The following is a 20,586-nucleotide window of genomic DNA, read 5'->3' as shown; positions in this document are numbered from 1 at the left end:
TGCTGTAGGTGAGAGAGGAGGCTGATTAGTTCTCTGACCCTTGTCTGTGATTATGTGGGATAATACCAGGTGTGATGTATCTAATATTGTAATAAAGACGCAAATCAGCCTGTGTAGCACATGTTGTAGGTGAGGAGAGTCTGCTCAGCTCTCTGACCCTTGTCTGAAGATATTTGGGAAACACAAACACTGCGGTGAAGTATCACATCATGTTGTATAGAATATGGAATACTGAACCAAATGACCACCTTTTGTAGCTTGTGCATAACAAGTGATCATTATTTAGCAGCACTGCTGGGGTGAGTCTTTTTGATGCTATCTTAGTAACGCAGTGTGTTGCCTTTCTTCATGGCCAATAGAGGCTTTGCAGTTTCATCTCGAATCTCCTAGCTACCACTGCTGGTACCATCATGGAGGTCCAGTGGAGAATTGGCTATGTGCAAATAATGGTTAAAAATATACAAACTGGGCAAGGAAAAGAGAGAAACCCTAAATAGATTATTTTGGTGTGGGTGTAGAACAGTTCAGTAGTGTTATAAGTTAAAGTAGTGAGGTAGATTTGTTTCCAAATGTAGCTACATTCTAAACTGTCTTGTCTTTAGCCCAGTCTCCTCTAAAACACTGAGTTGTAGCTTGAGAAGAGTCAGCTCAGTTAACCTGAACAAACTGTTAGCTAGCTAACTATGTTAAAGTTAATATGCGACTTCTAACCACTACACTGGCTTCTACTAGATATGGTAGTGTGCAAATCAGATGTGTCTGTGTCCTGTCACAGGACATTGATAGTTAGTTAACCAAATGTTTAGCTAGCTAACAAGCTAACCCAAATGATCAGTTCTCAGTCAAAAACAGCACAGAAATTAACAATGTCAATTCAGTGTCAGTTACTATGTATAGAAATGCAAGTAAGTTTAGAAATGCAATCACCTGTTCAGAGCTATTGTTGCCCATTTGGCTTGAAAGTCCTCTATATACCTCTTCTTTTTGTTTTCCTGTTTTACCTTTGCCAGTGGAGTTGGGCAGAGCCATGTTTTGGCCCCATTCCATCTGTTTGTTTTGTCTGTTAGCAGGATATCTCAGTTATGAATGCAGGAAATTTAGTTGGTCATGGCATGGGGCAAGGAAGAACAGAAACCTTTCACATTGACTGGCCAAAACAGAGCGTGGCAGTGGGTGTGGCTTCTCACAAAAATGTATACTTTGTGTCCTATCAGCAGACGTAAGAAGAGGCAAACCCTCCAACATGAGGGCAGTGGAGAGTTCATTTTCAGTTTAGACATAACCCTGCCAATTTTTCCAAAACTTGTTACAGTGATAGAGGGGAAGCACTAATGGCCACTAAACAGATATAGTGCTGATTGGCCATGCAGTGTTATGATGATCAGCTAAAATGTTTAAAAGTGGTTAGAATTTGAACAGATCTCATGTCCCATTTCAGATCCAGCTATGGAAACGTGTGCATCTCCTGTGAAACAAGTTGTTAATGGGGCATAGATGAAATTATTAACTTTTGGTGAAAATCGGATGTGGAACTGGTATATCTTGACAATTGCATAGCATTGACTCTACTGAGCGCCATATAGTTCTCTTTAGTTCTTGTATCTTTCCTTGATCAGACTGCTCTCTCCTGTCCATTGCAGCCCACAGTGGCCCATGGGGTCAGATAGAGTCGCTCTCCCCACCCAGCAGGCCTGGGAGCCAGGAAGAGGCTTTTAGGGCATCCTGCTCCTCTGAGGGGGCTGGAGCTCATTAATATTGTAAAGGAATGAAGTAGGCCATTGCTGAAGGACAGAGGTGCTGAGGCCTAATCAACCGTCACCATGCTCTAAACACTCAAACAAGGAGGGACAACGATGTATACCAGGAATATAGATTTAGGGATAGGTGTAAAGATGCATACACTTTGCTATAGTTGTTTAATAAATAATGAAGGAACATAAGGCTTCTTGCACATCATAAAGACATTTCCCAAAGGTATGGGAGAAAAATACATCTTATAATGCATCAGAAACCACAGCCAGTCATGCTGGTCTTATCAGTCTGAGATGTCAGTCAGTCAAGAGTGAACCATGCCACAACTATTGGTGTTATCTACTTACACAAAATGATAACTGATATGAAAGTTAAACTCACCGTGAAATATTGTTAGAGCCAATAGCTGTCTCATGACCTTTGCTTTTAAAATAGCAACATTTTTAGGATGGCATTGTGTGTATTTTGCAAGTACTGACCCATGAATTTGCGGTAACATTGTATTTTTAGATGGGTAGCGTTGGAATGAAACCCTTCATGCCCATCCCATATTTTTCCCACTGCATCCTGCTCCCTGATTGTGAGCTGCATGAGGCACAACAGAGCCATAGACATCAAGGGGGGCAGCAGCAGAGTATGGAGGGACACTTGAGGCTCTCACTTTGACCTTTGTGGTGACCATGGACTCCCTTTCATTCTTTAATGGACTCCCACCACCACCTGGTCATTGCACGTTTCCTCCAGACAACAGCAGAAGAATGTGAGCTCCGGCTCAAAGGGATGGAAAGATTACCTTTATTTCCATTATAAAGTACTTTGGATATGACTGGCATCTTTGAACACAGCAGGGCCCCCAAGCCCTGCACAGTTTTTGTTCATTATATCGCGCTACCTCAGTCGAAGGCCTACAGTGCTGTAATAAAAGACCAATGAACGGTGCGCATCCTGTATTGACTTGTTTGCTGAATATCAGAGTGAATTTTCAGATGTATTTATAATGGCCTTATTAAAACCTGCTTTGATCTGAAGAATACAACAATAACACAAAGCATTCTGTGTTGTTTTGCATCCACAGTATCCAAGATCCACCCTGGCAAAAATGTCAATATTCGCCGGGTTTTTTCACGGATATTTAATTATTTTTCCTTTTAATCATGAAATGTAATCACCTTCACAGGTGGGGGGGATGGGCCTGGCGTTATTCCTTTCCATCATTGATGCAAAGCAGTCCACCCAATAGTATTGCTCCATATAGGACTTATCTTTTTTTTAGAAATGAAATATTCTATTTGATATACAAACAGCTTTAATTATTGAAATTGACACCGCATTCGACTTTGAAAGACTGATTTATTCCCATTGTCTCTGCTATTGACATTGAATAAAGAAATACAGAATCCTAAGGATTTTTGTGGTCTGCACTTGTATGACGAAGATATTATTTGGAGGTGACTCTCATCTGTTTTTAAGAGTTATTGAAGTGGGTGAAGACAAAGACAAGTGACCTGATGAATGTTTGATTAATCTGAATGGGTGTTAAGTATGGATGAGGGTCAACTCTCTCTCTACTTGTTTTTTAAAATCATATTCAAGTGGAGTCAAACGAAAGAACAAATAAGACAACCAATATCAAGTGAAACTCAAGGGACACTCGGTGGCACGCTATTCACGGAAAGGAAAATTTGCCAGCTTGAGCGTGACCAATTTCTATAACAGGGAAAATGAAAGAGCGTAGATGATTTTGTGGAACATTTGCTGGACAATACTGTGTAAGGATACTAATGTAAATGTCAGTAATCATATACAATCAGATGCTTTATCTGGATTGAAATCAGTCTGAACGTGTACCCTTAAAGGGGAACACCCTCCTATTTAAGAATTCATATATGTGATACCAAGGTCAAGGACAGTCCAATCATTATAGTTGGTTCTGCAGGTGAAAAAAGAGGCTTTCACTGCTTGTTAATGAGGAGTCGCTGCTGGATCAGACACACTGCTGGCTTGTGCCAATCAAGGAGCTAGAAGACGTGAAGCAAAATGTGTGCTGTTATATTTTCTTTGGTAACACATTTTTTTTTTTTTTTTTACAAGAACTCCAGTTTAAAACACCAGTTTAACATATTCATAAGCACACAATGTCTCACAACACAAACTGTCATGGTTAGTTTTTCTGCGTCAGAATAGAAATTGGCAGGGGACTTTTATTTTGAAAATATTGCTCAATGAAATTATACACTGTTCCACGGTTTTATCACAAATGACGTCAGTGTTAATGAAAGTTGACGTAAGGATTGAATCAGTATTCATGAATTTGTCATGTAGCTGTCATTGAGCTATTGTTTAGGTGTTTAGATGTAATGTAAATGCAAGCTCATATAGATTGTTACTGTGTCTTCTTGTTAAACTGCATTCCCAGGTTGCACATCTCTGGATTGTGGTTTTTGTGAAAACATGGGACTTTCTTACTGGCTGAGTGATGGGGCTTCAGTATCTAGACGCTGGACTTTCCCAAAAACTGAGAAGCTTGACTGGACATTTCATCGTTTTCCATTTCCATCTTGTCCTCTCATGTCATTATAATAAGCTTTACTGGAAGTGTTTTCATGGATTTGTAATGTTAAAAAATGTTAAACTTTACCTCTTATCATCACTGTTGACCAAATTGTAAAATAGAAATGTGTTGTTTTTAGCACCAAAAATCTGTTGTCCACATTCAGGGAAAGTTGGTCTCCACCCAAGAATATCATTTGGCTTGGCAGGCCTTTGTAGGCGACCAGTTGCTACTGCCTTCTGCCTTTGTAGTTGAAAACCAGAAACAAATTTACACTCCTTATGGATCCAGTCACTAGGAATTACTGAGCCAGACAATTTATAAACAGTTCTTCCCGTCGGAAAGCGCGTGCATACCTGTTTCAAATTAAGTCTATAAGAGTTATGGTTATCTTTACTATTTCAGATGTGGCGAGGCGGCTCTTCCTTTGCTTTGCACATAGACCACATTGACTTCATATGCTTAGGCGTGCTAGAAAAACTGCAGTTGAAGGTTATTCAATCATGCGCTGAGGAACATGTCAGTGTGAAGATTTGATAAAGCTACAGATAGCTATCCGATGGGGACGTCACATGTTGCGCAGAACATGGCTGAAAGTCATGTGTTCGCTCGCAACGTGATTGAGAGACAGCTGCTCAGCTGCCAACATATACAAATGACCGGATCTGTTTCTCATTGTGTTGATGGGGTGCTGCACTGTATGCGCTAAGGTGCAACGTATAGAGTAGCCAGAGTAAACGGAGCTGTGATTGCTTTGAGTTGAACCAGTTCCATCTGAGCAGATCACCAGTCCCCACGCACTCTGACAGCAGTGTTTAGTTAAAGCACAATTCCACATTAAACTGGAGCTGTGAAACAGTTTGACTTGAGCAAATATCACTCATACATAAAAAATACCATGCTGTTACTCCGCTTTTTTTTTTTTTTTTGCCCTTCTTATATGTTTTCGTTTTTACAGATTCCACGGCGCTGAAAGTTATTTTACAACTGGGACTTTTGCAAGCAAGTCCTTGAATACGGTGTTTATAAAATCCCCATGCAAAGTGCATGAAAACACCAGGAAATTTCAAATATCTATAAATCTTTTTTTTTTTTACTTGAGAGAGAAAAAGTTGGTGAAGCAGATGTGTCGGTGGCAGAAATAATACAAGAGCTTTGCTGTTCTCTCCGGGGAAGACAATATCTGACTCCTCCTGAAGGCCGTGGCTTTCGCTGTACACCAGTGGCAGGGGCATTTGGTTTGGTTGGATTACTAAACACGAGACAGAGGTCATAAATTTGTATTAGTTTAACATTTCTTATGTCATTATGGAGCGGCCTGGCTGCAGTTATCCAGGCTCTGCTCTTGTGCCAAAAGCTTCCTGATGCTGCTGAGAGGACTCGCTGAATGACAGCAGCGAGCAAAACGCGGAGTCCTTTCTTTCCTGCGAACATAAAACGAGTCACTTCACATGGCACTTCTCGTGCCTGTTTTGTTCTCTTTTTTTCCCTCTCTTTGCATTCCTTGAAATTTTCACCGCGCACAATACCTCTGACAAACGCCGCATCGCGCGTGCCGGAGACACCTTTCGCCGCACTCAATCAGAGCCCAGCCTCGCGAAGAAAATTTAGCTCATTTCGAGAGAAAATTAAAACAACAAACGTAAATAAATAAACAATTCCATTCCTCCAAAGACTTCATTCTTCCACATTTCAAACACCGCAGCCGCTAATTATAGCCTTAAGTCAGCCGCTTTGATGCATTTTCCCCCAGCAGGAATCCCTGGCTTTTCTTTTCCTGGAAGTGCTTTTCTTTAGGTCCTGAGGTAAACTGCCTGATGGCGCACAGCAGGCTCTGATCACACTGAGCCTATGGTACATATATGTGATTGTGTTTGTGTGTCTATGCAAGAGAGAGAGAGAGAGAAATAGAAACAAAGAGTGAGAGAGAGAGAGAGTTCACCCCGCACCATGATGTCTACACTGTAAAATGGCATGAGAATGAACCCTTTTGCAGCTCTATGAATAGAGCGGCTCCGCTGTGCGTTTGAAAAGCGACCGCGACCGAGCTTCTTCTTTTTTGACACGTCGCCGCGCAAATAATACCTTCCTCGTCAAAAAAAAAAAAAAAAGGGCCTGGGCTCTTAGCGGTGGCGTTCCACGTCTTAGCGTTGGCAGGGGCGCCGTGCTGCAGCGGCAGACCAAGATCAACAGCGAGGGAGAAGAAGTAGCAGAAGAAAAGAAGGAGAAAACCACCCTGGGTGTCGGCGGACCCCCGTCACACGCAGGAGGCTTGCCGCCGTCACACTCGAACGCACGAAAACTGTAAACTCGTCTGGCCCGCTAAGACGGGGGACGGGGCGGGGGGGGGGGGGGGGGGGGGGGGGGCAAGGGGGGTCACGCGTTCACGTAGGGGTGGAAGTGTATATACCCTGGGCACTGTCATTTCCTCTTGGCTCCCTTCCCGGTCTCCCCTTCCAGCCGGCCCACACCCCAGGCAGGCATCCAGCCCGCCTCACCTAAATGCAGAGAAGTGTGAATGCGGGTGGGGGCGGGTGGAGGGGGGGGGTTTCACTATAAGGCCAAGAGTCCAAGAATGCTCCTATTCCTCTGCATAGGAGTCGGCGCGGCTGTGGCACGGGGGGGCACGGCGCTCCCTCCTATTAAAGTTGGCCCACGGGTGACACATGACATCCAGACATGCGGGGAATAATTGTTTTTGCTGATGCTCCCTGATGCAGCGCCTCATCCATGTATGAGGCTCCTTGTCTCCGCGGGCCTGCGCTCATGTGTTTCCCATCAGGGAAGTCTGTGGTTACCTTCCTGATTTTGCTGGACTGGAAAAACATAGCTAATATGGTGTGATCTGGAAAAAGCTTTGATGCAGGGGCTTTACAAATAAACCTCCGAATGCCATATGGTTTGCATTCATCTCTTAATTTATTTCCTATAAATGTCTATTGAATATTCTGCGGAGCCAACATGTGTGTAACCAGACTTGGAAAACAGAAGGCCGGGGAGAGCAGTTTGTGGCAAAGTGTGATTATTATGATTTGTCTTGTGTTTTTTTTTTTCTCTTCTCTTTTCCGCATGATAGATGAGACTGGAGTCGCAAAGTTGTTCCAAAGCAAGCAAACAAGCAAACATGCAAACAATTCCCTCGCGAACGGAGCAATTCCCAGCTCACCTAACCATGCCAGACCTACACAGAGAAAATTCCACTAAAAGAGCAATTAAAAAGTAATGATTGTAAGGTTGACTATGACTCATCAACTGACAGACTTTTCCCTATGAAGCTGGATATTGGGTTACCGCGGACGGAGGCTCGCTAACTAACAGACAGCAGGCAGCCAGCGGTGGAAGACATGGAAGTGAGCTTTTCCAAATGCAGCAGACTTTTCCTACGGCGGCTTCCAAGACAGTGAAGATATAACCTGCTCTCTCTTCGAGGCTTCGCTCTGACACAGGGGGCCCAACATTTCTCATCAACATCTCTGAGCAACAGATGCCTGTGTGGGTGTCAGCTTTATAACACTTTTTTTTTTCTTTTTTCATCACAAGTTCCTTTATTATGCTTTAACCATCTATGCAAAATACCAGGGAACAAACATGTCAAACGTTCATTCATTTCACAGATGCAGTCAACAGTACAGTAACAATAGACACATTTTCCACTTGCTTGACCTTTTCCATGATGATGTGTTTAATCTCCGCAGCTGTATGAAAATGAGAGCTTCCAGGAAGTGGCTCATGTGTTGAAGTTTCATTTTCTACCCACCAATATTCTAGAAATACACCACAAGATAAACCCGGAGTGCCTTGAGTTGAAAATGACTGTCGGTATTAAATGCTGCTGTCGGGGCAAAAGCAGAGAGGTTAGGTTTGGATCCAAGTCTAAATAAACCGAATAAAACCATTAGTATAGATAGAGAGTCTACGCTTGACACCTAGGGAATATGTCATGTGCCATTTGGTGGACACTTTGAGCCAAAAGTGATGTGTTTAGCATGGCTGAGGCTCCCACCCATAGACATACACAGGAGCAGTCAATGAATGACCAGCTATTAAAGGATGCACTCGCAACATCTGATACCTGGAAGTACATAGGAAATATATAACACGCAGAATATTCATGCCTATCCCTTTGCATCCCCGAATGCATTTTAGATCGAGATAGCGGACTCCCATATTTACTTTCAGCGGGTGAGAGGAGGAAAAGGCTATAATCACTGATTGAAATGGAAATGCGAGGCAGGTAGCTGAAGTATCGGGGCCGGCGAGCGCGGCGAGTGGAGATATGAATTACAATCTCCCTGACAAAGATTTCTCATCGGACATTATGTAAATGGCACAATAAGTGAGCGGTAGTATTTTAAACAAAAATCGATGCGGGAGGTGATAAGTGAGAGGGGAGAGTGGTTGACAGACTGGTTGCGGCTCTGAATATCCATACATAGTTTCACATTCAGGCCCAATAATCTGATGATGCATAGATCAAGCAAAATGGATTCACCTGGAAGCTAATAGAAGACATATTCTGTGTTCTGTGTAATGTTAATAACTCCCACGGGTGCGTGTTTAAAACTGGGTGCTGTGATCATGGGACATATGTTGCTTTAAGATTTTTGAAATAATTTAAAAGTCATTCTAGACATCAATTAGGCTTCTATCTGGTCATGAGGATCACTGTACATAATCTAATTTGGAGGACAAATAGAAAAAAGCTTCTAATGCCGAACTGAAATGACATCAAAGTTAAATAACGGTTGACAGTTTTATCTTTTTTCTTGGCTGTGTTTAGAAACGGAGTGGCCTTGACAGGGAGGATTAATTGGGGTGGGCCAGTGACAGGCCCGGTCTGCACCCAGCCCAGTTCCCCAACTGTAAACAATAGGGGTGTGGATTAGTTTGGAAACAATGTGTTTATTTAAAAAGCCCACTTCCTGTATGGACTCAGCGAGTCTACCCATTAATTTTATTGGCGGCGGCTCCAGTTCTGAAAATCATTGTTTGGGAGGGAAAAAATACAAAAACAAAACACAAAGTCGAAAAGGAACACTTTGCGTTTGGCCCTGGGTTCCTGTGTGATAGGATGACGGCATTAAGAGCGTTTCGTGCCGCCTATTTGTGTTTTATATAATCTCTAGGATCTTAACTTCACAGAAAACAAATGAGGAAACATTTGCATGGCTTTTGTTGAGACTGCATCGGTTTGTGTTTGCTGCTTTTTTTTTTCGAGTGTACGAGAGTTTAGCGGGGGGGGAAAAAAGAAGAAGCCAAACAGACTTTTTGTGCTTAGTATAAAATGCCATCAGCAGTCTACAGAATCTGCCTACAGGGGCTGAGATCCAGCGAGGGCCCAGAAGCGACGCCCACCATCCCTCCTGCCCAAAGCCACATCCTGTCCAAAAAGGAAAAGCCTTGCACTTTTCTCCTCATGCAACACATGCATTAATATAATCTCAATTCCCCACGACAGCGTTCCCCAGTGTAAAACGTAAAAGAGGGGGACAAGGCTTTTTTTTTTTTTTAAACTAGCACAGCTGATCGGATGGCGCGAAAAGTTACGAGGCTCCGTCTCACTTCCAGAAAAAAACAAAAAAACAAAAAAAAAAAAAAAATTCTGATACGCCATTACGCCAAACCAATTTTTGCGATACTGAGTACAGCCCCGGTGGAGTTTTACGAGTTCATTCCCGAGACTGACAGATATGAGGGAGGATGAAAAGGCATTAAGAATCGGCGGTGCAACCTAGCCCATCCAGACGCGCGCTCAGAGGGCATGGAGTAACAGGTAAACTCGGGGGAGGGTGGTTAAGCCCTAGTTAGGCATGTAAATCCCACCCTTTACAGGCAAAGCGCTCCAGTAGATCCCTGTCAATTTCCTGCAGCTGTGCTTGGGCGGATTTACATGAATACACTCTATCACTAGCGCTTAGCCTCCTGTGTTATACATTTGCTCACTTTTTTTGGTGGGGGAACGGTTCTAAAATTGGCTATTTTTCTGTTTTTTTTGGGGGGGGTACTGTTTTTTTTTTGTCTTCTCTAGAGAAAAGGGCGGTTTTATTTACAAGCCACCCGGCATGGCATCTTTTGTAAATTGACTCCTCAGTTCTGTCCACGGGCCAGGCACAAGAAGGTTAGCTGCCTGTTTCCTGATAAGCTGGCAGAACCTATCAACCCCGGCGAGAAGATAGTGCTCTGTATTTCTGTCATGCTTTATCATCAGCTGGGGTGAAACTAAACCGGTGTTAAGCGAGAGTAGAGGGACCATTTCCCTGGATTACAGGCGTCAACTTTAATTTCAAAGACCAATGGTGTATCCAGGGAAGGTGCAGGCTTCGCTTGCCACAGATTGGCAGCGGGCTCCTGATAAGGACTCCGTCGCGTTGTTTCGCATTCACCGCGGGGGCCTATTGATCTCCGAGCCGCTGGTTCATTTCATAAAATACAAGGCAAATGGTGTTAGAGCGGCGGCGTGGCTCCCCATTCACCAGACAGACTGCGTCCCGTTGCCAAGTCGTCTCCCCTTTGTGCGGGCGGCGGGCAGGAAGCGCGCCGCAGGAAGACGGGGGTATTTGTCAGGAGTCATTAAGGAAGGAGGTGACAGTTCAAATGAACAGCTTCTCGCATTTAGAATACAGCGCAATAAGCCCGAGAGGAGCGTCGCTTGTTTCTTTCAGCGCGCAACAAAAGCCGCAACAGAAGTTTTTTTTTACACGGGGGGGGGGGGAAGTGTCCCGGCTCGGCGTGAGACACCGAAGAGTCAGAAGTCAAACTCAACCTGAGCGTCTCTCAATGCGAAGGCTTCGGGAGCGGGAGGCGATCGTGAGAAACGGCGGGGGAAAAATGTTTAACGCTTATAACGTCCGGGAAGTACGATTCATATCAACATATCCAGCACTTATTCATATTGAACTCATGTGTCTGTGCAATTTTTTTCTTTTTCCGAAACCGAATTTACGAAAAGCATAATCACAACATGAGGGCCCTATTATTTTATTATCAGTGGGTGTTGTTATTAGAAAACCATTTCAAATGATATGTCACAAGGGACCAAATATCATTTACAAAGCATTAATGACTTGCAAACACTCGTCTGCAAAATGACGCCTTCACACAGTGTGCGCTCTGCTCTCTCTGCCTCTCTACAGGGACGTGTGCTGGGACGCTACGTGTTTTTGCCACTGCAGAAGAAATAGGAATGAAACAGAATAAACAGGAAGACCTCTTTCAACGAGGGCCATGCAGCGGCAATAACACATTAATTCTTAAAAATCATCCCATTTAAACCTGTCATTACTGTGGCCGTCTAATGGTTTTTAGGTGTGTGTTTGTTGCGGAAATTCAAATGAGACACTAAAATATGTACATATTCTCTGCTGAGATGGATTAGGTTTTGGGTATTAATAATTAACCAGGCATTATTATTATTACACTTTGCATCTTCTGGGTGGATCAAACTCACCTCACTGCTGGACTGCTAATAATGAGTCATCAATAAAACATTTTCATAATGTCAGAAAGACACTTCTGTAGATGCATGATCTAATTTTACATGGGCTCACTTGGTCATTAGTTCACTATGGCGTGAATGCCATGCAATGCAAAACATAGAGGAGGTTACAGAGGTGGCCTGATGTGGCCTGACAGTTGCTGCATCAAGCCGCTCCTTCATTAATGTTAATCATCAGGAAATTGTGAATAACCAAATCAGTGCACCTATATGCAAATATTTAAAGCATTTTACTCTTTAATGGAAAAGGTGTTTTTTTTGTTTTTTTTGTTTCTGGCACGATCATTTGCATAGTAATAGTGTGTGTTGTGTCCCGTCTCTTTAACCTCAGACTGTCCTGGATGAGGACACTTTAGTCGTCCCTGCTGGGTGTGGAGCTTTGATGAGAGATGCAAAAAAAATAAATAGATGAACAGGGCATCGTGTGCAGTCGGACTCGAAAGCAGCACCGTTAAATTGCAGTTCAATTTCCGCCCTATCTAAAAGTTTTCCTCGCAAAAATCTGAAGTCGTGCCGGCTGTCGGACTTGAAATATTCCAAAATTCGGCAGAGGGATGAGAGCTGTAATAAGAGCTGAGGAAAAGCACAGACCAGAGGCAGAGAGCTGTCTTTATTGCCACCCAGACATAATAACTTAATGCAAATTGTAACTAGTTAAGCACAGCAAAATAATATGATACCATTGTCTCCAGCAGATTGGTATTATAATGTTAGCATGTGCAAATAATCACATTTTCTCCCTGATACAATTACATTATTTGTTCTGCTTGTATCATACACCAATAAAAGCAAACATCATATTAGGATTCATGGCACTTTTCGCATTGCGTTATCAATATGTGGAAATAATTGTCTGCTGAGAGATTAAATTACATTATTGTGTATCTTTTTCATGCCTAATAAATAATGATGGATGGCTCTTATTTTCATCACCACCTGCAACCATTTTGTCTTCCCCCTGCAAGTTAAAAATGAGAGAATAAATAAAGAAATAAAAGGGGAGAGTGAAGAACCTCGAGCGATACGAACCCGGAGGAGGCTTCCACTAAAGTTTCAGCATCTGATCAAGGCAGGGAAACAGCAAACAGGAGTGTTTTCTACTTTTCTGCACCAAATTGACCTGCTTACTGTCAACAGCCCTCTATATTTATTCATTGATTCGTGTTCTGGGAAGGAGACGCAGTGGGATGAGTAATCGCTGATGTGCATTGACAAGGCTGGCAGCTGATTTTCTACGTATCATTGGCTTTATCAGGGATGCTGTAATTGCGACATATTCAAAACAGAAGGCCGGCTTGCAAAACATCTTGTCAAAAAGCCCAAAAAATGTCTGTTTGGATATAATATAATGACAATGGCGCTCTGCCTGTGGGGATCCATACTGCAATCCAGCACTTTCACAACAGCAGTGAAGCTGGGCTGACAGACAGAGAGCTAAGTGAGGCTTTTTTTACAGATAGGTCCCAATCCTGGCAAATGTCTTAGATAATACCTGCATGTCCACACACAGAGGGGAGGGGGGGAGGGGGGTTGGGGGTGTTACTCATTTACAATTCACTTTCAGTATAGTTTCTTTTGCATAACCTCAGTTTTAATCACTTAATTTGCACTTTGTGACGATAAGAGAATTGATTAGCCACCACTCTTCAGGAGGCTTCATGTTTGGCTTTCTATTTTTTTTCTTCCTTCTCACTCCACCTATCTTAATAGTCAATACGCCTCCCTGAAACTCCTGTTGCATTTGATGCATTTGTTGGCATGCTGTTATGCGGAGATAAAACAAGGTAAGGACATTATAGTCCCCTAGTTAATTGGCATCAGAGAGAGAAATGCTGTTATAACTTCATAACTTCTTAAGTCATGCCTTGTGCACAGCTAGACGTACGGCGTTGTAAAAATTTACATTTTAATGAAATATTTGAATAAGTACTTGAAATTCACTCTACCAGGTCTCCCAGTTCTAAAACCAACATTTCATGTTTGTGTTTTGAATGGCAGCGTCAGAGAAATTAGCATGCCAGTCATACAGATTAGGAAGGCATCAGTGTAAAGTCACAGGCTCCCTCAATCAAGGTTCACTGCAGGTAAACACCACCCATGACATGTTTAAATGATAGCTTTTTTGACAGGAAAAAAAAAACCTGCATTACATTCCCAGGGGAATGAGAGGACTGGTGTGAAAGAGGCAGAAAGACCTTGTATGCATCAGACCAGGATACCACTGAATAGAAATGGTTTGTATTCCTTGTGCTGCTGGCAGTGAAGGCTATCTACAGTGCAGACAATAATGCACACCCAAACTACAATTTAAGTTTCTGCATGGCTGCTGCTTTCAAATAAAAAAATGAACATTTGTGTGTTGAGTGCATTTTTTAGTCAAAGTAACAAGGGGTGGTGCGCTTCCAGATGATGTATAACATTCACATGGATTGAATATACAATTCTAGGTGCATTGGCTGTTCAAACACATGTAAATGAACTTACATTATATAGTTTTTTTGCCTCGAGGCTTTGGTCGCTATGTTGCTTTGGTTGCATGGAATTGATTCTAAACGGTAGTGCATCAGTCTGTTTTGAGCAGATTGTATTGTAATTCCATTAAGCATTCTTAAAAATTAGCAACACTTGTGGGGGGAAAAGTCTTTTTTTTTTTTGCATTAGTTGTGACATTTTCATGGCCTGCAAGGGGGGTTAGGGTCAGATATCTTCTACTTGAGTCTGCCTAAAACAAACATACAGTGAGTTCTCCTCCCTCACTGTGCTGATGACACACCATGCATGTTAGCAAACGTCTCTTCATCAAGACCCCCCCCCCCGCCCGCCCCCCCCGCCGCATCAGAAATCCATCATGATTTCTGACCGTCCCGGCAGCCGCTTGGCCCCATCCGTTAATTCGCTCTGACACAAAGTGGGAGAGTGAAATGTAATTATTCATGTTGTTTTGCATCTCTTCAATTATTCAAACAAAACATTTCTTAAGGTCGGATACCGGGACGCGACGGGAGCGCGTTTCAGCTGGCGAGGACATTACAGTTGGGTTCATCACAGCCACCTGCCTCTCTCACACTGGAGTGATGGGGGTCTGGTTTGTTGAAGGTACGGCATGAGCAGCAAGAGCCACAACACTCTGCACATCTGCTCCATGGCTGGGTTGGTTGTGTCTGCTGTGGTTCACTGTGTCCGACTTGAGATAGTTCTGAAGGTTCATAAACAGGATTGTAGAACCGGAGTCCAGACTCAACACCAATTTACTTGGACTTGTTTCAGTCTTGGGCCTGTTTTGACTTGTTTTGGTCTCGGCCTCTATTAGATGTTGACTTGACTTTTGACTGCCTGTCTGAAAATATAAAAATGGGTAATGGGTAAGGTTTAATTTCTCCCCAGCACCACAAACAATTTAAGGAATTTCACCAGTATAAGAACCTGTGTATGTAATGCATTGATTAGTCAGTTCTTATGCATTGATCAGTTGGATGTTGAAGGGTGTAGTGCAAAGCTCCTGCAGATATATCTACATCTGTTGGTCCTTAAGAAACTCCTTAAGCATTATTTTTACATTAGGAAAAACATGTACACAATTTATTTCCCATTCTGGCCTTGAATAGGCCTTGATTTACTCTTGGTCTTGGTTTTGACTTGGGCTCGACCCTCTTTGGACCCGGTCTTGACTCAAACTCCACTGGACCTGGTCTTGGAGTTGACTTGGGCTTGTCTTGACTGTTCATAAGTGACAAAACGTAACGGACACTTATTCAACTGATACTGTTGTTTACAGAAGAGAAAAGTGTATCATTTGACCAAAAGTGCCTCCACATTTAGTTCCCATCAAAACACAATATAATGCATTAAACTGTTACTACAGTTGGTGTGATCATCAGTGGGTCCAACAACTCCCTCACCCTTACCCTCTGTTACCAAGGGAAGGAGACATCTGAGCATCTGAGATATTTACTCAATGAGAGTAATTACCATTGGCTACTCACAAGAGGGACTACTAACTGATGTGATAAGTACCTTTATACTTTCATCTTCCTTTAGTTCCCTTTTTAATTGCTTGGACTCTCTTTGAAACCTTGCTGCGCCTTCTAATAAAGAAGAAAGTGGGCCCAGCTGTGTATTAGTGTGTGTGGTGTTGGAGCTGGGGCCGGTAGTATGCAGGCCTAGCATTGTTTAGAGTGTGCGTGCGTGTGTGTGTGTGTTGCGGGCGAGGGGGGCGGGGGGGGGGGGGGCAGCGAGGCATGCCTTTTGAACAGCAGGTGGTAATTGAAACAAAACAAGGGCTGATTAGGGAAGCGTCTGGCAACTCATGATCCAAACAGCGAGCTGCCGAGGAGCCCAAACACAAGAGCCCTGGAATAAAGTGGTCATCATCTAATTAACAGAACACGTTTTAATTACCGAGTAAACCAAGCAGTGCAGTGTGTCAATTTAACTGATGTGGTAAGTGCCAGTTTACAATATCAGAAACAGACAAATAATTGGAATCTAATTACAAGCAGGTCTATTGCACACCAGCGCCTGCAGCCCATCTTAATAAACAAATTTTTACATCAAACCATGAATAGCAAATACTGCAGGGCTGCTAATTGCCTCGCTGCAATATTGGGAGTTTGCCAGCTTTGACTATTTGAGTGAAGCTCTTGTGTGAATGGATGTGGCTGTGCCACGCTTTAATTAGAATAAAGTGAACAGCAGCAATCCATGTTTGTTTTTGCAATCTAGAAGAGGTAAATAAGATGACTGGCTAATCTAAGGCAGATTGGGGCACTGAATCCCTCTAAGTCACAAGAAGTGGTAAAATATCTGATACATCATCATTGATATCTAGGGTCTAATGGATGCACAAGCTTAAGGTCCGATACCAATATCTATAACTGGGGAGGAAAATGAACAATGTCTGATATATGTGCTGATTAAGTTAATATGAAGCATGATCATAGCCTTCATAAAACAGAATAGCATTCTGAACCGTATTTTAACACTGGGTCATTGTATATAAAGGTTCTTGTGTAAATCTGAAACGATCTATACGGAATATTGTGCCAAAATATCAAGCTTTGTCCCAGTTGTATCGCTGCTTTATCAATGGTCTGCATGGCAATAGTGATTTATGTGTGGAAGGCCAGTATTGGCTGATCATGTCACTGCACCAATATATCTGTGTAGACCCACCGATGAGAAATGTTCCCATAATATTTCATCCACCTTTATGGACTATAATAATATCATATGTTAATGCCTCTAAGTGAGAAGTTATTGTATGATTAATTTATATGAATGCGGCTGCCCTGCGGTACACAGGATGATTTAAAAACATGGACAGCTTTCCTTGTAAGGTCTCCTCGCTGTATGAAGTTTATATTATTTGGTACAGTTTGCAATCATGAAAACAACATGGAAATGCACTGTCCTGAATGCGGGGTGAAATACTGCCTACAAAAAGATTGGTCGTGATTTTATATCGTTTCCATTAAATCTTGTCTTTCAAAGCCCTTAATTAATAATACACTTGACATTTATGTATTGGAGCAATAAGCTAAGCAAGAAACGATTTATGTCACCTAAAGCTTTTTAACGAATCAATGCAACTATTTGTAATTGCTTGTTTCACAAGATTAAAAGTGCTTAGACTTGATCTCTGTCTCCTGTTTAGTGGCCAACATGACCTGTGCCTCCGTCATAAAAATGCAAGTCTTGGTCATCAGCATTAGCTCCCATCACCGAATCCATATCGCTAATATTTCTGGAATTTTAATGCTGTTACAATTTATAGCTTATCAAATGCAGTTACCTAAATTGCTGTTAGGAAAAGACAGTTTAACTGTCTCTTTTTAATTACGATATAATTTAATGTTGAAGCTGAGATGATAGTAGTGGCTGCAGAGTCCTGTAAGAGATAAACAGAGATGCCTGAGTCGAACCAGCCTGCAAAAATAACACGAAAAACACCGGATTGAGAAATTCTAAAGATCCCATCCGTTTTGCAGACCAGCACCCCCTATTGAAACGTTCCTGCCATGTCTTTGTTTACATAGTGATTTATTGGATTGAAGGAATATGCATGTTTTTTCTCTCTGAAACTTATAGTTTCATTTGATACATGGACTAACCTTACAGTATATGACAGCTACATATGAGTTATAAATGTATTTTGCAGTTGTAAAAGCTTTAAAATTGGTAATGTTTGTAAACATTGAACTTGTGTATTTTGTGTTAGGATGCGTTGTGAAAATTGCAAAAAGCATATCTTGTATGCTGATGTATATTCAAGTCAGAATCTATCTAATATGAATCTGTGTGAGTATATCACCATTGTCATGTGAAAACCTCATAACTCCAAATTCTCCAACCTCTGGGGCTTATGAAACTCTTTCAAAATCCATTGGATAGTGTCAAAAACACATTGTCATCAAGCTCAAACACATGGCTGTTTTTCTTCGTTCCTGAAAAGTTGACATTTTGGAGACACGAGGTTTTTAGCCCGACTGTGACGGCATGCTAAATTTAGACGACCACATTAACTCTGGATTCTATCTTTCCTCTGAAATGGACCGTCAGCCAGGACTCTGCCCTGTCTATACTAGACTTCAATTACATGTGGCACAATGGAAACCTGCAGCTCCGCATCACACGCTGTAAGGGGGGGGGGGGGGGACTTGCAGGCTTCTGCAATGGAAAACAGACGATGGAAGACTTGAGGAGAACCGTCTGAACAACCAGCATTTTTATTGCATGTTTAGAATGCTCACGTCAGTCATCGCCACTGACTACAACAGAGTCTGCATCAGACAGACGAGGAATGATGAGGAGGTTACAGACTGATGGAGGTGATGAGCCATAATATTTCTCTTTATAAAAAAAGAAAACAGGAAAAAAAAAAAAAAAAAAAGAAACTACAGAGTACATCTTGAAAACAACAAAACGAAAAAAAAAAAAGAAAGCTGGACCTAGCTGCTGCAGGATGAGTGACGGTTCCTGGGCTGCCCCCTCCGTCTGGGAAAAAAAAAAAAACACAAAGTGGGATGCGGAAGAGAGAGAGAGAGAGAGAAAGAGAGAGGGGGACGGAATGACACGGTAACCGAACGACAGCGGGGTGGGATGGTGACGGATGAAACGATGGCAAATTAGCGCGGGCGCCGGGAACCTGCGGCCCCGCCCCGCGACCCCGCGGCTCAGCTTAAGGTGTCTCTACCTGCTGTGCTTGGTTTTTTTTTTTTTTTCGTTTTTTGTTTTCACTCGTTTTAAAAATAAACCCATTTCCAAATCGTCGAGATAAAAATATAGAGATATTTTTTCGATGTCAACCAAAATGTCTGCGTTAACCTGCGGTGTCGTGATGACGTGGATGAGGGAGGACACATCTCGGATGCGTGAGAGAGTGAATGGATTTCTCTGGAAAAAAAAAAAAAAAAAAAAATCCAAAAAAAGAAAGAAAACAGCATTTAACAATATTCTTTACATCTTGGCACTGCATATTTTTCTTCTTTTTCCTATTAATTTCATATAAAATATCATTAGATTGATACACCCTTATATTATTACTGACCACTTTCACCATATTTCCCCCTCCCCGCCCCCTCCCCCCATCTCTGTAACCCTGGAATTAGTCATGCAAGATATCTCCGTCTTGTAGAGGAAATATACCTGTCTGCCCTTTCACAGAGCAGTAATCTTTAACATACAGCCACAGAAGGCAGTGGTTGGACCATCAAAAGGAAGTATCAAAAACAGCTTAACACAAAGAGGAAAAAAATCTGTACAAAATGCTTAGGTCAATGATAACAGAGAAAAGTCTGTTTTCTATATTACAGTTTAAAATCCAAAATCGGGGATAATCTCCCCCCCAGCCGGCCCCCGCCCAGATGTCTGCATGGATGACTTTTTTTTTTTTCTTTTTCTTTTTTTTTTTTTAAAGCAAGGATTACTAAGTAAAATACATTTGCAGCACAGTTTGCTATTCCAATACATACAGCAGTTTTTCTCATAGCTATTTCATAGTTAATACAAAGCAGTCGCGATAAAGCAAACATTAGAACACAAATGTATTTTTTTGATCTTTGAAAAAGAAACAAGGAAAGGAAAGGACAGGAGAAAGACGAAGGCTATACTGACATGTATGTACAACCTATAGTATTGGAACGCCCTCAAAAACAACCCATCAGTACATCAGAGAACAGACTGTGACAAAATGAATGGTGCCACATACAGCTGGGTGATATCTTAATGAACAAAGGCCTGAGGTTTGGATTGGTTTGGCAAAAAAAAAGGATGAGACCTTTAAGATAAACAAGCTCTAATTTCATTTTCTTATTTTTTAGTCTTTTCTTTTTTTTTTTTTAATATATTTTCTCTCTACAGTTTCAGACTACACATGCAAGACATACAACTAAGTGCAACTGAGTGAAATGTTTGTTTCTTTTTTTCTCATTTAATTGAATCATTCCCTATAGGTTTGAACTGAGGTATGCGTACTAACGGTTTTCTCATGCTGTTATCTTTAGTAATGTCAAGCTACACATGCTGAGAATGTTCTAATCTACCAGCGCTTTTCCCCCTTTCTGAATACCAAGCAAACCGGCCGGAGACTGGGGTTTGTGGATGAGCTCGACCCTGTTCTCACGATCCGAGCCTGGCTGTTGCTGACCCGTCCCACAGCTGCCTGGATATTAAATACATCTTCTGGAAACCACAGATTGCCCTTTTCTTAATAGTAAACGCATGGTGAACTTCGAAGAAATAATAATAACTGCCATAAAGTACCTTGTACCCAGCTTATTAGTTGACAGGA

This window comes from Centroberyx affinis, unplaced genomic scaffold (assembly GCF_046629955.1).
Source record: "Centroberyx affinis isolate AG114_WGS23_722 - 3 ecotype Tasmania unplaced genomic scaffold, CSIRO-AGI_Caff_v1 ptg000771l_1, whole genome shotgun sequence".
Lineage (NCBI taxonomy): Eukaryota > Metazoa > Chordata > Actinopteri > Beryciformes > Berycidae > Centroberyx > Centroberyx affinis.
Note: the sequence above shows the minus strand (reverse complement) of the source record.